The sequence below is a fragment of the Taudactylus pleione genome, unplaced genomic scaffold (genome assembly GCF_031769625.1).
Source record: "Taudactylus pleione unplaced genomic scaffold, aTauple2 ptg000041l, whole genome shotgun sequence".
NCBI lineage: Eukaryota > Metazoa > Chordata > Amphibia > Anura > Myobatrachidae > Taudactylus > Taudactylus pleione.
The window spans coordinates 27,095,097-27,109,061 of NW_028284443.1; the positions used below are offsets into that span (position 1 = coordinate 27,095,097).

The 13,965-nt window shown below is 45.6% G+C and overlaps 1 protein-coding gene across 1 annotated transcript in view; it reads left to right on the forward strand.

The window, feature by feature from the left end:
* Positions 1-182: 182 nt before the first annotated feature.
* The window catches only part of THAP5 (THAP domain containing 5), a 30,682-nt gene continuing 16,899 nt past the window's right edge, over positions 183-13,965 (forward strand). Inside the window, exons 1-3 of the mRNA XM_088457745.1 lie at positions 183-449; positions 4,447-4,505; positions 12,854-13,034. The gene's annotated coding sequence lies outside the window, so the exon portion shown is untranslated. The remainder of the gene's footprint in view (positions 450-4,446; positions 4,506-12,853; positions 13,035-13,965) is intronic.

Sequence of the window (13,965 nt, forward strand, 5' to 3'; positions counted from 1 at the left end):
GCTGTTGTTAACTTGCAATTGCATAAGGCACTCACATCACTTCCGCTGGGCGGTGCGGGTGTCAGAGACAAGCAGGGATCGCCATAGCCTGTGCGCCGCGTCACCGTTCGCCAGGAGGCGGGGCCTGTGAGAGGATCCCGGATGCCAGGCAGTGGGCGGAGCGCAGGCATATATCATCTATTCAGTAGCATTAGCAATATATTACTAGTCTGAATATATTAGCACTCGTTCATAAAATAAAGTTAATACAATGCTCGATGCCGCGCTAATAAGCTGTACAGAGGCGGCCGCGGGGCGGGAGACGACCCGTATGCGCTGCTCTCACCAGCAATCAGAATGTGTCAGGTCACAGGTGTCCGGATGCGGAAGACCTGCTGTACCAGGTGCCGCTGCCCGCTGCAGCCCGTCCTCCCTCCTCCGTGCCCGTTCCCGCCACGCTCCGCATCCTGGTGCGTACGCAGATGGCGATCGCTATAGGAGACAAGAAATGCTGCTAGGCTTTTTTGCGCTTCATAAATGACCTCATATCGCCATCTCGATACTTCTGAGGGTAGTAAGTGATGGAAGCTTTAGTGGACGCAACGCCTGCATCCCAGTAGCCATCCTGAGAAAAACAGCCATTCTCACAGAATTTATGAATTAAAACTCATAAATAGACCCCAGTCTACCCGATAGAAATGCCTACAGTGCGAGCACCTGGCAAGAATGATATTTTATTTTATTGGCTGTTTTATATTGAATTGAGATCAGGTTGAAGACGTGTACTTTTTCACTGTTCTAACCTAATTTCCACAACCCCAGATTGTTTGTATAATTTGTCACCTGCGATGTCTTGCATGAGATAATTGACTTATCTATGACCTTTGATTTTTTTCATAATAGATAAGATTCACGCTGCCTACCCACGGTATGCTGGCAGCGATCAGATGATCGTTGTCTGATCGTCCTGCATGTGTTGGATGTACATCCAGCACATGCAGTAACCCCTTAACGACTATAACGACCTGCGAACGTATAGTAAGCAGGCTAACCTTGTCGATATCGACCAGGTCTGCCTACTTGCACAGATGACGGTAGTTGGTCGATAATGACCATACGTGGCCGCGCATCGTATGGTCGTTTACAGGGGCCAGAGACTTATCAGATTTTAGCGATATGATCGTTATCGTTAAAATCTGACCGCTTATCGTACCGTGTGTACGCAGCATTAGGTGAGACTAATAAATCCTAAAAATTGTTAAAATAATCAAAACTTCTTAAGACCTTCACTAAAGTACCCACTTTGTTCCCTTTACTTGGAAAAATAAAATACATTTCTCTGGGAAAGGTCTGAGGGGTCTATTTACTAAGCTGTGAACGGAGATAAAGTCCCAGCCAATCAGCTTCTAACTGTCATGTCAGGCTGTGGTTGAAAAATGACAGGAGCTGGTTGGTTGGCATTTTATCTCCTTCCACTTTATCTCCATCCAAGGCTTAGTAAATAGACCCCCTATGTAGGAACAGGCAACCATGGGAAAAATCTAGACTGATGTTTTTAAAATTTTCATCCCCCCTCAACCAATGTATGTGAAGTAATCAGTGGCAGATTTTGCCTAAGGGCTGCAGCCCTCTCCAGGAAAATTCACCAGTATTCAAAGTGAGCACTGGCCCCCTGGATGTGACTAACAGTGGCAGTGACTTCCCGTTGGAAGCGTTTTCTGTTAATCATATGCAGGGCAGGTAGTCTCAAGGGGAAGTGTGTTCTACCCTTGGGACGGAATGGGAATGTAATGCCAGCTGTCAGAATACCAACAGCGGCATCACGATGGTTGGTATCACGACAGGGATCGGGTAAGTATACCTATCCTCCCCCTAACCCTCAATTTTTGTACCCTAACCCACCCCGCACCCTAACGTGACTAAACCTAATCCTCCCCCCCTTAATGCCTAACCCTCCCCCCTAGCGGTGCCTAACCTCCCTAAACCTACACCCCTCACCCCCGTGGCTAACACTAAGGGCGCCCCGGACTTATCTCGTTCGGGCTGGCGTTCCGGCGTCTGGATTAAGATAGGCGTCGGTATTTCGACACTTATTTTAAGACCCTTGTCGGGATTCAGCTGTCAGTATTGAGACCGACGGCATCACAGTCGCCGGTCTCCTAACTACATCCCCCTTGGGACTACCGGAGGGCGCTTCCAATGAGAAGCCACTCCCCTGCTATTAGGGCAGCCCTACCTAGCTTCTAGGGTCAACAGCTACTCCTGGCTCGTGTTTTGTGAGCTTGCTAGGGAGCAGAGGGTGCGCATGCACATACGGAAGTTCATGACCCCTAGAGAAAGAGTTCAAGGGCCAAAAACTGGAAGCAACATTATCTAATTCAGCATATAAGCAAAAATAATCTTTGTGCTGAACAACTAACATAGCACTTGCGTAGGCTAAGAAGTCCCTGAGAAACTGATGCAGCGCTAAACCAAGGGTTGGGTCATAGAAGCATAAACCACCTCCGGGACTTCGTTTCACCAAAGGTTTAGTAAAAAAAAGTATATGGATAGTTGCAGATATAGCCCTATTACACAGTATGACTATAATGTTCATTCTAGCACCCTGCACCTGTCACAACCCACAAGGTTTATCTTTCCTGCCTGGAGTGCCACTCTCTGCTCTGGTGCTTCTAGCACAATCTGGTAAGTATCTGAGCTGAGTGTACTAGAAGCACCAGAACAGAGAGCGATGCCCCAGGCAGGAAAGAGGAACTGTACAAGTTGTGACAAGTGCATGGTGCTAGAATGAACACTAGACTAATTTATCATAGACATTGGTATTTACTGCATATATCAGTGGTTCCCAAACTGTGCGCCGTGGTACCCTGGGGTGCCTCAGATTGGTGGTCCAGCACCAAAACAAATTCTTTATGGTCAATGTAAATATATGTACAAACAGAAGCACAAACCTGTCCACCATGATGGGCCATATTCAATACGGGAGCGAAAAGTCCGTGCTGGACTTTTCGTTCCACATCGGAGGTTAGAGTGGGGATAAAGTATCGGGCGCGTGCCCGCTTATCCCCGTATTCAGTTTAAAAGGAGCGAAAACGAAGTGGTGAAGAATAGCACTTACATTTTTTTTTAAAGTAGTCCTATCAAATTTGGGGTACATGAAAATGGGGGTAAGCATATTTTTAAGTCCCTAAAGTTAATTTTAAAATTCTGCAAAAATGCACCTGCCGCTACTCTGCCCAATGAAGAAGAAAACACCTGCCGCATACTTGGGGACCCCACCAGAATTAATTTAGTTAGTTTGGCATTTTATTCCCCAATTTATTTTTTTTTCACCCCCAAATTTAAAGTTAATTTTTTTGGGTGTCCCGATTTTTTTTTAAAACTTTTTTTGACACAGTTTTTTTTTAAAATGATACTCCCAGGGGTGCAGGCTAATTTTTTAAAGCCTGCACCCCTAAACCCCAATTCTGCACTTTTTTTCGTCACCTATTTCAGTGGTGAAAGGTTATCCCTGTTTTTTGTTTCAAAGACTTCTCGAACCTGCGAAAAGTCTTTGAAACTGAATATGGGGATAACTGAAAAATTATCGCCGATTCCGACATTTTGCTCCAAATTGATTATGGCCCTATATAACCAAACCTAAGGATGACACGTAAGCACAATTTACTTCACTACATTTTTCTGAATAACAAACTTTTGACTTAGGGGTGCCGTGAAAACAATGCTGTTGCACTAGGGCGCTGTGATTCAAAAAAGTTTGGGAACCACTTTGTGCAAATTACACAGCTAAGATGTTTATACTTTGTACCAAGGTTCCAATCTCCACTCTGAGCCACACTTGCCCATCTTTATTAGCTTAGCCCTTTTTCCCTTAAGGGGGCATCCACTACACGATTTTAGCAGGCGATTGAACGATAACGACGTCGTAATCGTTCAATCGTTTAAAAATCGATTGGACAGGGAGTAGATCAACTAAGGGGCACATCCACTAGATGATCTACTCCCTGTCCAATCTTTAAACGATTTTCCCTTGATTTTTTCCCTTGAAATTTTATCTTTCAGTCTGAACGATTTGCAAACTATCTTTAATAGATCAAGTGAAATTGACCTGCATGTTCAGTCGACTGACGAGACGATCAAACGACCAGCGGGAGCGCGCATCGTTAATCGTTAACGACCAAACTGCACGATTTATAAACGATTTTTAAACGATTGAACGATAACGACGTCGTTATCGTTCAATCGCCTGCTAAAATCGTGTAGTGGATGCCCCACTTTAGATTGTATGTTCTCTTATCAACAGGACCCTCTCTACCCTTTATTTTCACATCTGCAGTTACTTTGTCTGCCTTGTTTGTATTTGTTTTAGCTATGCTCCGATTTTCCCCACTTTATGGTGAGGTCTTGCAAATAAAAGACAATAATAATAATACAAATTTCTTATTTATTTGTTTATTTTTGCAATAGTGCGCTGGATTCATTCTCCAACTGGTTGCAGTCTCAATCAGAGCTACATTTTGGAATAGGTATGTATTTAAATGAAAAAGGACTTTTATTTTTAATTTTTTTCTTATGTTTAATATTCATCACCTTAAAGAATGTTAGTTGATAATTGGAGCAGTTGTAACTTTATAGGCAATAAAAATGTGTCCATATTTTAAATTCAATATGCACTTATCAGACACCACTTATTTTTTCAATGCCATTTGGTTAAAGCACATAAGCCACCAAAAGCTAGCTGGCTCTCCCCATCCACGGAACCACAAGAGCAAATCTATCAGTTGTAGTTCTCAGTATTGTTGTTTAACAGCCCTGGGTCAAAACACATGGCTTTGTGATGCAGAACGCAGAGGAAGGTTGGGGGCTGATGACTAATAAGAAAACATCATCACATATATTATGTATTATTATAATGTTGATAAGTTTTAATTATTCAGTTAAAACATGTAAGTGCCACAGTATGGGTTCACTGACTCTGCGAGCAAGCCAGTCATGGCGAAACGCATATCTGTCCGTCCAGGGGCACCTGTTGTGCGCACAGCAGTGTCCCACTCCAACCAAGCACCTACAGGAAGTATCTTCTAAAGGTATCCCTTTATAGTTTTCTCTTATTTCCACAATCTATTGACCTGCTCATTGTGGATTAACACTAATTTGGGCACCTTTTGCCCAAGCAAGCTCTAAGCTGATGGCTACCTTTTATATCCATTAGTTTGCACCTGATTAATTACAATGGGTCATTTGCTGCCTTGGTACACAATCAGTGTCCAATGCTACAAACATATTATGGATCTTTTCCCTACTTTGGCTCACTATTCTTTCTCTTTTTATGTACCCCAACTCTGTTCAGATTTCTGATCACTACATCTAGTATTTGAGTTGTTACACTGGGCATATATCCCTATTTCTCTTTAGTATACTTTCCTTAGGCATGTGTGGTTAATTTTCCACATCCCAGGGAATCCATCAGGTTAACAGATAACATACACGTGACCTTTCTCAATTTTGGACTGTATGGGAGCACTCTCATTAGTCATTCAGTTCATAACACATGACTAACTGCCGATACTTTGAACACCCTAGTATAGAGCCCTTTCTTACTTGTCTTATACTGTAATATGTCAGTACGACACAGTGTATATAAGTATTTTAGATACTGAGTTGTAGATCTCATTCCTGGTTACAACACTAATTAATGGTTAAGGGAATGCAGGTGCACACTCTAAGCACTAAGGGGGCGATTACGTTCTTTTATCAGGCACTTTAACTAATGGGTGCCCAATGGAGCAATTCAATTCGTGCTCCTTTCGGGCGAACATGCCGCGGCTAGACACATTTCTGCTCGCCACCTCCTGAGGTGGCAAACAGAAATGTAATCGGCAGTTTGGGCACACAAACAGGAGTTTCAAAGCAGTACTTTAGACGGGTTTAGCAGCTTTGCGCACCTAAACCCAGTGCAGTTGGGCGCGCACATGTGGTACAGGTACCCAAACAGAGCAACAATTAAATTGCTCCAGAGGGCACCCGTTAAGTAAGGTGGCAAATAAAATAGAGATTGTGAATGCAACTGCGTACAAACATGAATCAGGCCCATAGTGCAGAACCCCTTGGACACCTCTCCTAATGACTATTTAGGCATTTGGAAATTTTCAATGAGCTTAATTGGCCCAATAATTACATCATTTGCAGGTGTTAAAAAGATAAATGGCCTCACATTACCACAAAATCAACTTTTTCGTTAGTACAGGCACCACAAATGTCGCATGGTTTAGAAAATTTGCATACCCTCGCTGCGTGTAGTGTGAATAAGCATTTCTACTTGGATCTCACGTTTCTCTGGAGTTCACATTTGTGCAATGTTTGCAAGTTTCATAAATCAAACTCGCATTTGCACACTTACACCTAATTGGATTGCCCCCTTAGAGTTTGTTATAATTATTTTATAAAGCACTCTTTCTCCAATAGGACTCTGTTTTGATGATCAGTATTCTTAGGGGGTGATTAAATTTTTTTTAAGGCTTCGGTACTGCTGATCTTAGCAAGTTAAGTTGCCGGCCAAAAAAAGAAGATAAACGCCCACCAGAGCCATCGCAAATTCGTTTGCAACTGCGTGGATATACGCAGACTATACACAAGGACAAGGAACATTGGACCTCATTCAGAGCCGTACGCTCTGAGCAGAGCGCACGCTCTGCATGAGGGCCGGGCTCCTTTTTCATGGAGCGTCCTCCTGGATGCTCGTATAGCTGTGGGTCACCACCCACAGGCTATACGAGCGTGCATTTTGATGGCCGCGATGGTCGTGACCATCGCGACCATCGAAATTGCGAGCCGGAGCCTGCGGTTGAGGTTTTCAACCGCAAGCTCCGGAGTGATTTTGGCTCTATCAGAGCCAAAATCACTCCCACTGACATCACTAGTGATGTCAGTGGGCCGGCTTCTGACGGGAGGCGTTCCCGTGGGAACGCCCCCGTCAGGGAGGCACGCCCCCGGCACGCCCACCAAAGGGGGCGTGCTGTCAATCAACATTGACAGCACGCCCCCTTTGATCGGACACAACGAGCGAAGGAAAGTCCTTCGCTCGTCGTGTCTGGCGCATGCGCACGACGGAGCTCCCTCCGTCGTGCGCATGCTCAGTGCAGACCATCGACCCACTTGCGAGCGTACAGCCGCTCGCGAGTGGGTCTGAATCAGGCCCATTGACTGCTAGGGTAGCCCTGTGGATACATAGACAGGCTGCGTCAGTAGTGATCTAGGTGCCATGTTTCACATCGTACACGAACGCAGCCATGACACACCAGCTTTTTTCTAACCACTCTCCATTCATACCTCCAAACGGTCTTTCTTCATAGGGTCCACAGAATCTACCTTGGGGTATGTAGTTGGACAGATCCATTGCACTTAACAGCTACAGCTTTAAAGCTCCCAGCATGCACTGGTTCTCCTCCCTATATACCCCACCTCCAGCCATAGGCATTGTTTTTTTGTTTGGTGCGCGAACCTGTTTAACAGCGGGACTGCCTAGGCAGTCCCAGGTTTTTTCTTTTATGATTTACCTTAGTTTTTAGAACTTCTGAGATGAGCGATACTAAGCTCCGAATAGGACGTAGGTACTGCGACTCCATCTACCTCCGCCGATGCCGAAATGCAAGTACCGCTATATGCCCTGGGGATTTCGGTGGGCCTCAGCGAGGCTTAACTAGCGGCGGCACTGGGGTCCGGACTGTGATCGGATTCACGGAGATGGCAGATAAGCGTTTCCTCATGAGGGGATCGTGTGCAACGCAGTCCAGTCCTCCGGTGTAGTAGACGCACCAGAGGCGGCTACGGATGAAGGCCTCGTTTAACGTGTACTCACTAAGGCGGCCGGGGCCATGTCGTCTGTCGCCTGGGCTGGGTAGTAGACGCACTAGAGCGCATTAGTTAGCATCTACTACTGTGAGGCCAGCATAGCCGTGCCGTCAAAATTGCAGCTTAGGGGAGATAGGCGCTCCCCAGCTGTTCCTCCCCCGACCCAGACGCAACTACCAGTTACAGATTCCTGCCTCTGGGTTGCTACTTCTGACCACCTCATGTGTGAGATGCTCGCAGTTCGCATTTGTGTGTACTGCTGCAGGATGGTTGTCTTAGAGTTCTGGTCTGTCTCCCTGTATACCTCTCCTCTGGGTCTGGTATATAGCGCTCTATATCCTGCCAATACCCCGGCGGGGCAGGTCAGTTGATTCAGAGTCAATTTGCAATAGCAGTGTGTGTATGTATGCATTGTATATGACTTTCATGCTAGCTGCTGTGTATATATACTGCCTTTTGTTTTCAAACTGTCAGTTATACCTATCACTGTGTTTCTCCTCATCCCCCTGAAAAAGAGGTGTGTGGGATTCTTCATATATGAAGTGGGTCACATTGCATTTATACTGTACACCTTATACCGATCACACATTTGTCATGTCTGAGGGTAAAGGTGAGAAGGGTGTGCCTCCGGTGCTCAAGTCATGATTTTGTGCAAGATGGATTGTGTAGTGCCTGTTGTAAACAGCCACCTTTCCTATCTGGTACACCTGCATCTACACAAGAACCATCTTGGGTGGCGTCTTGTTCGCAGGTTTTGTCGCATATGGTGGACAAGGTCTCAGCGTTGCCTGCTCCTACCACTATATTGCCTCCTACTGTGGGATACCCACAGCAGTTGCATCCTTCAATGTACATGTCCCCTATGAATCCCTGTTAGGTGATTCTTCTGCTCACTCTAGTCAGAGTATGCTGCCGTCTATAGCCCCTCAGCAGTACAGGCGAATAGACCAGTGGCGGTAAAGAAGCAGGGACATAAGAGAGGCTCTCTTCAGACATTGCCTCAGAATTCTGGCTCAACCTCCTCATCACACTCTGATACTCATAGTTCTGGGTCTTACTCAGGGAAAGAAGACTATCAATCCTCTGTGGATGTCACCTCTTTCATGAGAGCGGTTAGATCTGTCCTCAGTATAGAGGAAGAGGAGGTTCCGCCGAAATCTAAGACTCCGGTATTTAGGTGTCAGAAGGTGGCTAAAGAATATTTTCCTCAGTCTGAACAACTGACGAATCTCATGTCTGCAGCATGGCGTACTCCAAATAAGCATTTTCATGTTACAAGGAATTTAACCTCTCGATACCCATTTGCACTTGGTGAGTGTAACAAATGGGAAGTTCCCACTACAGTAGATGCTCATATATCTAGATTGATCAAGAGCTCTACATTACCCATTCCTGCAGCATCCTCATTGAAAGAGGTTTAAGATAGAAACATTGATAGCTATTTAAAATCAGTGTTTTCATTATCTGGAGCTATTACCAGACCAGCTATGGCTGTAGCCTGGTAGCCAAAGCTATGGAAGAATGGACGAAGGCTCTGGAGGATAGCATGCCGAATGCTACCAGAGAACAGCTGTCTCATCTCAGGGTATGCAAGAAGCAGCTATGTATATGGAGGAAGCGGTCATTGATGCAGGTATTTTGGCTTCTAGGGTATTGGCAGCTTTGGTTGCGGCTAAAAACCTGGAAGGCGGATAGAGGGTCCAAGGCGGCCCTGGAGTCTTTTCCTTTTCTTGGGGTCTTCCTCTAGACGGGATAATTCCCACAAGAAGCTGCAGACCAGGAAATCCTGGTCAACCAGACGTCCTGCTTCCAAGCCGAATGATAAGCCCACTGCCTGATGGGGCGAGCCTTCCCCTGGAAGATCTCAGGGTGGGAGGCCGACATCTACAGTTTTCTCATGCCTGGCATCAGACAACTACGGATGTTTGGGTTCGAGAGGTGGTCTCATGGTTACACCATCACGTTCCTGAGGCATCCTCCTCAGAGGTTTGTTGGTACAACCCTTCCGGTAGTCCCGGTCAGATCTTTAGCCTTCTGGGAGGCTATTGGGGCCTTTCTGAGGTCGGGAGTCATAAATTTATTTTTGATTCAGAAGCCAAATGGGTCACATCGCCCTATCTCTCAGATTCAACCATGTGCCCAAATTCCATATGGAAACCCTGCGGTCAATTATGCTGGCAATGGAGCCTGGAGATTTCATACAGGATACTTAACTGCATGTTCCTATTGCACGATCTCACCAAGGATTTCTGAGAATGGCAGTAGATCAGCAACATTACCAATTTCAGGCTCATCTCAGATGACAAGGAGTCAGGATACTGCCATATTTGGATGACCTCCTGATATTGGCACAATCTCAGGAGATGTTACAATGTCATTTCCAGATGACTATGGTCTACAAGAGCACTGGTGGATAATCAATTGGAAAAAGTCTTCCCTTTCTCCAACTCGGCAAATGGTGCACTTAGGGGAGCTGCTGGATTCCCTGGGACAGAGGATTCTTCTGCCAGAGGAGAAGATTGCAGCACTTCAATCTCGGGTGCACAGTCTACTTTGCAAGCAGGAAGTATCAGTTCATTTGGCAATGCAGGTGCTGGGCTCCATGGTGTCCACATTCAACATGGTGGCGTATGCCCAGTTCCACTCCAGGTCCCTGCAGCAATGGATTCTATCTCATTGGGTCAGTATCATTGGATAAAGTCTCAGATGATACGCATCTCGCCAGAGGTTCGGCTCTCCCTTGCTTGGTTGCTGCAGACGACTCATTTAGACAAGGGTCGCCCATTATGGGTCCCAGAATGGGTGGTACTCACCATGGATGCAAGTCTGCGAGGATGGGGAGCAGTGACAGGTCAAGGTGAATGGATCAGGAAAGTCACCTACAGATAAATGTTTTGGAGCTTCGTGCAGTGCACAGAGCGCTCATTCTGCCACAGATCTACTTCAGGGCAGGCCTGTCCAGATTCCGTCTGACAATGCGATACACGCCGGAGAATGGGCTATTCATCCAGACGTCTTCCAACTCCTGGTGGACAGGTGGGGACTACCAGACGTAGACTTCATGGCATCTCATCACAACCACAAGGTCCCCAGGTTTGGGTCCAGAACAAGGGATCCCTCAGCCACCTTTGTGGACACTCTGGCGGTGAGATGGAACTTCAGGTTGGCATACCTGTTTCCTCCAATATCCCTCCTAAGGGTCGTCAGAAAGTTCAAGCAGGAGGGCGACAGGATAATGCTAATAGCTCCTGCCTGGCCCAGTAGACATTGGTTCACCGATCTGACATGTCTATTCATAGTCCACTTCCACTGCCTCTACGACCGAATTTACTAGTGCAGTGTCCCTGCCTATATCTGGATTTACCTCGGCTGGCTTTGACGGCATGGCTCTTGAGTTTTCCGTTTTAAAGACCAAAGGTTTCTCTATATCTGTGATCCAGACGATGCTGAGGGCAAGGAAGCCTGCTTCGGGCCGCATTTATATTTTCGTTGGTGTTCCCAAACAAAATATGACCCTAAGGTTTTCAAGGTTTCAAGAGTACTTGCTTTTCTGCAGGCTGGGTTAGACTTCGGTATGCACCTGGCTACCTTGAGGGTTTAGGTTTCTGCTTTGTCAGGTTTGTTCCAGCACAGAATTGCACCCCTGGGAGATGTAAGAACATTTTTGCAGGGGGTTCTCCGTTTGTCCCTGTGGTAGCACCATGGGATTTATCCGTGGTTCTCAGGGCGCTGGAAGCTCCCCCCTTTGAACCCTTGGATAAGGTGGACTTAAGATGGTGGACAGTGAAGACACTTTTTCTCCTCGCTATCTCCTCAGCTCGTAGAGTTTCTGACTTGGCAGCACTGTCATGTCGCTCTCCATATTTGATTTTTCATCAAAATAGAGCTGTCTTTCGTACGCAGTATCCCGTTTCCATATGAATGAGGAAATTGTAGTCCCGGCTTTTCAGTCTTCAAACATGTCTACAGGTGAAGCTTCCCTGGATGTGGTTCGAGCCCTTCGTATCTACATGGATCGTACCAGCTCCATCAGGAAATCAGATTCGCTCTTTGTGTTATATGGGTTTCACAAACGAGGCGGCCAGCTAACAAACAGACTTTGGCTCGCTGGCTGCATATGACTATTGCTCAGGTCTATATACAGGTTGATCTCCCTGTTCCTAACAAGGAGACAGCACATCCTACTCGGTCTGTCAGACAGTCGTGGGCGGTTAGACATGGCGTCTCGATTGAACAGCTGTGCAAGGCAGCCACTTGGTCTTCCGTCCATACCTTTATCAAATTCTATGCATTTGATACTTTTGCCTCCAGGATGCTTCCTTTGGGCGGCAGATTCTCCTCTCTGCTCAGGAGCGTCCCCACCCTTAAAAGAACTGTTTTAGGACATCCCCAAGGTAGATTTTGTGGACCCTATGGACCCTGAAGAAGAAAATAAGAGTTATGGTATAACATACCTTAGTTAACTCTTTTTCTTCGAAATCCATAGGGGCTACAGAGCACCCACCCTGATGTACCTGGTCTCAGTTGGGATCTGTTCTTTGTTTTTTTGTATCACTGATTCCCTCTTCGTATTTTGAGTGTTTCTTGGGTACATTGTACTTCTTTCTCCAATTTCTGTCTCTTGCCGTTAGGCTTGGTTACAAACTGAATGCCTGTGGTTGGAGGCGTGGTCTATAGGGAGGGGCACCAGTGCATGCTGGGAGCTTTAAAGCTGTAGCTGTTTGGTGCAATGGATCTCTCCAACTGTATACCTCAAGGTAGATTCTGTGGACCCTATGGACCTCGAAGAAAAAGAGTTAACTAAGGTATGTTATACCATAACTCTTATTTTTTCTGTCAATCACTTTGCGATTACATCCTCACTGCAAGCGACATTGCAAAGGTAAGTTGACGTGTGTGCAGTGCAATCGCAGCACATGTACAGTTGGCCGACAATAGCTCAGTTACGTGAACATCGAATCAGGCCCTGTGTCTGACATTTTTACCTTAAAATAAAAATTTTCCTAACTTTTTACACCCTCAGGGTTGTGCGCACAAAAATCTCGATTTTCCTCTGAAAAAAAATGTGTTTGGAATTGGATTGCAACTGTAATTTGCAGTGCGAGTTCCCATGAGAACTGCTCGCACAAGCCAACTCGCACCTAATTGGATTGGCTCCTAACAATTTATATGTCCAGCTACCACATCAAGGTGAACTTCATCAGGTAGGTTACTACCAAACCTAGTGTTGACACATAATATACTTTTATCCAGGATTTACATATTAGTATCAATTCCAACATTCAAGATATGCCTAATTATTGAATTTGGCACTGTCTTGAAGAGAATGGTAGTCATTATCACAATAGTTGTAACCATCAAAAGGGTCACACCAGTAACCTATTGTAGATATTTACAGCTTATGTATATATCAAAGGATTCATAGCAATCCTTTTATGGTTACAACTATTGTGATAATGACTACCATTCTCTTCAACACAGTGCCAATGTCAATGTTTAAGCATATCTTGAGTGTTTACACAAGACCATTTTATGATTTTTATATTATCATGGCAAAATTTGTGTTTACTACTATCATTAGAGTTATGTTTTTAATAACGGATATACCTTCTAAAATGTGCCCCACCAGTGAGTGTTGTTATCTTTCAACTTTGCTTCCAGTGGATCTAAAAGAACATTTGAAATTTAAGAAATATGACACTTTGTGGCTCTTTTATTAAGATAGTTGAATAGATCATTAATGCCATGTCATTAGTGTTTATCTGTAAGGAGCCACAAAACGGCAGCAATAAATAGTCTAAGTAAAAAAATCAAGCAAAATGCAATGTCACATAAAAACAGTACAAATACAGACTAGGTTGATGAAGCAAGTACATATGTGAGACTAAGGATAGAGAAGGTCCTACTCAGGAGTCTGAGGAGAGGGTAATGTTGAGGGGAAGCAATCGGGAAGCCGACTGCCTAAATACCGGCAGCCAGCTTCCCGACTGTCTTATCCCGGCATGGGTGAAATGCCGGGCGTCTAGATGTAGACGCCCGCATTTCTCCGACGCCGGGAGACCGGCGCCCGGCATCACGATCGTAGTGATGCCGGGCGCCGCGAGCGGACAGCCGCGGGGGGGGAGGGTTAGGTTT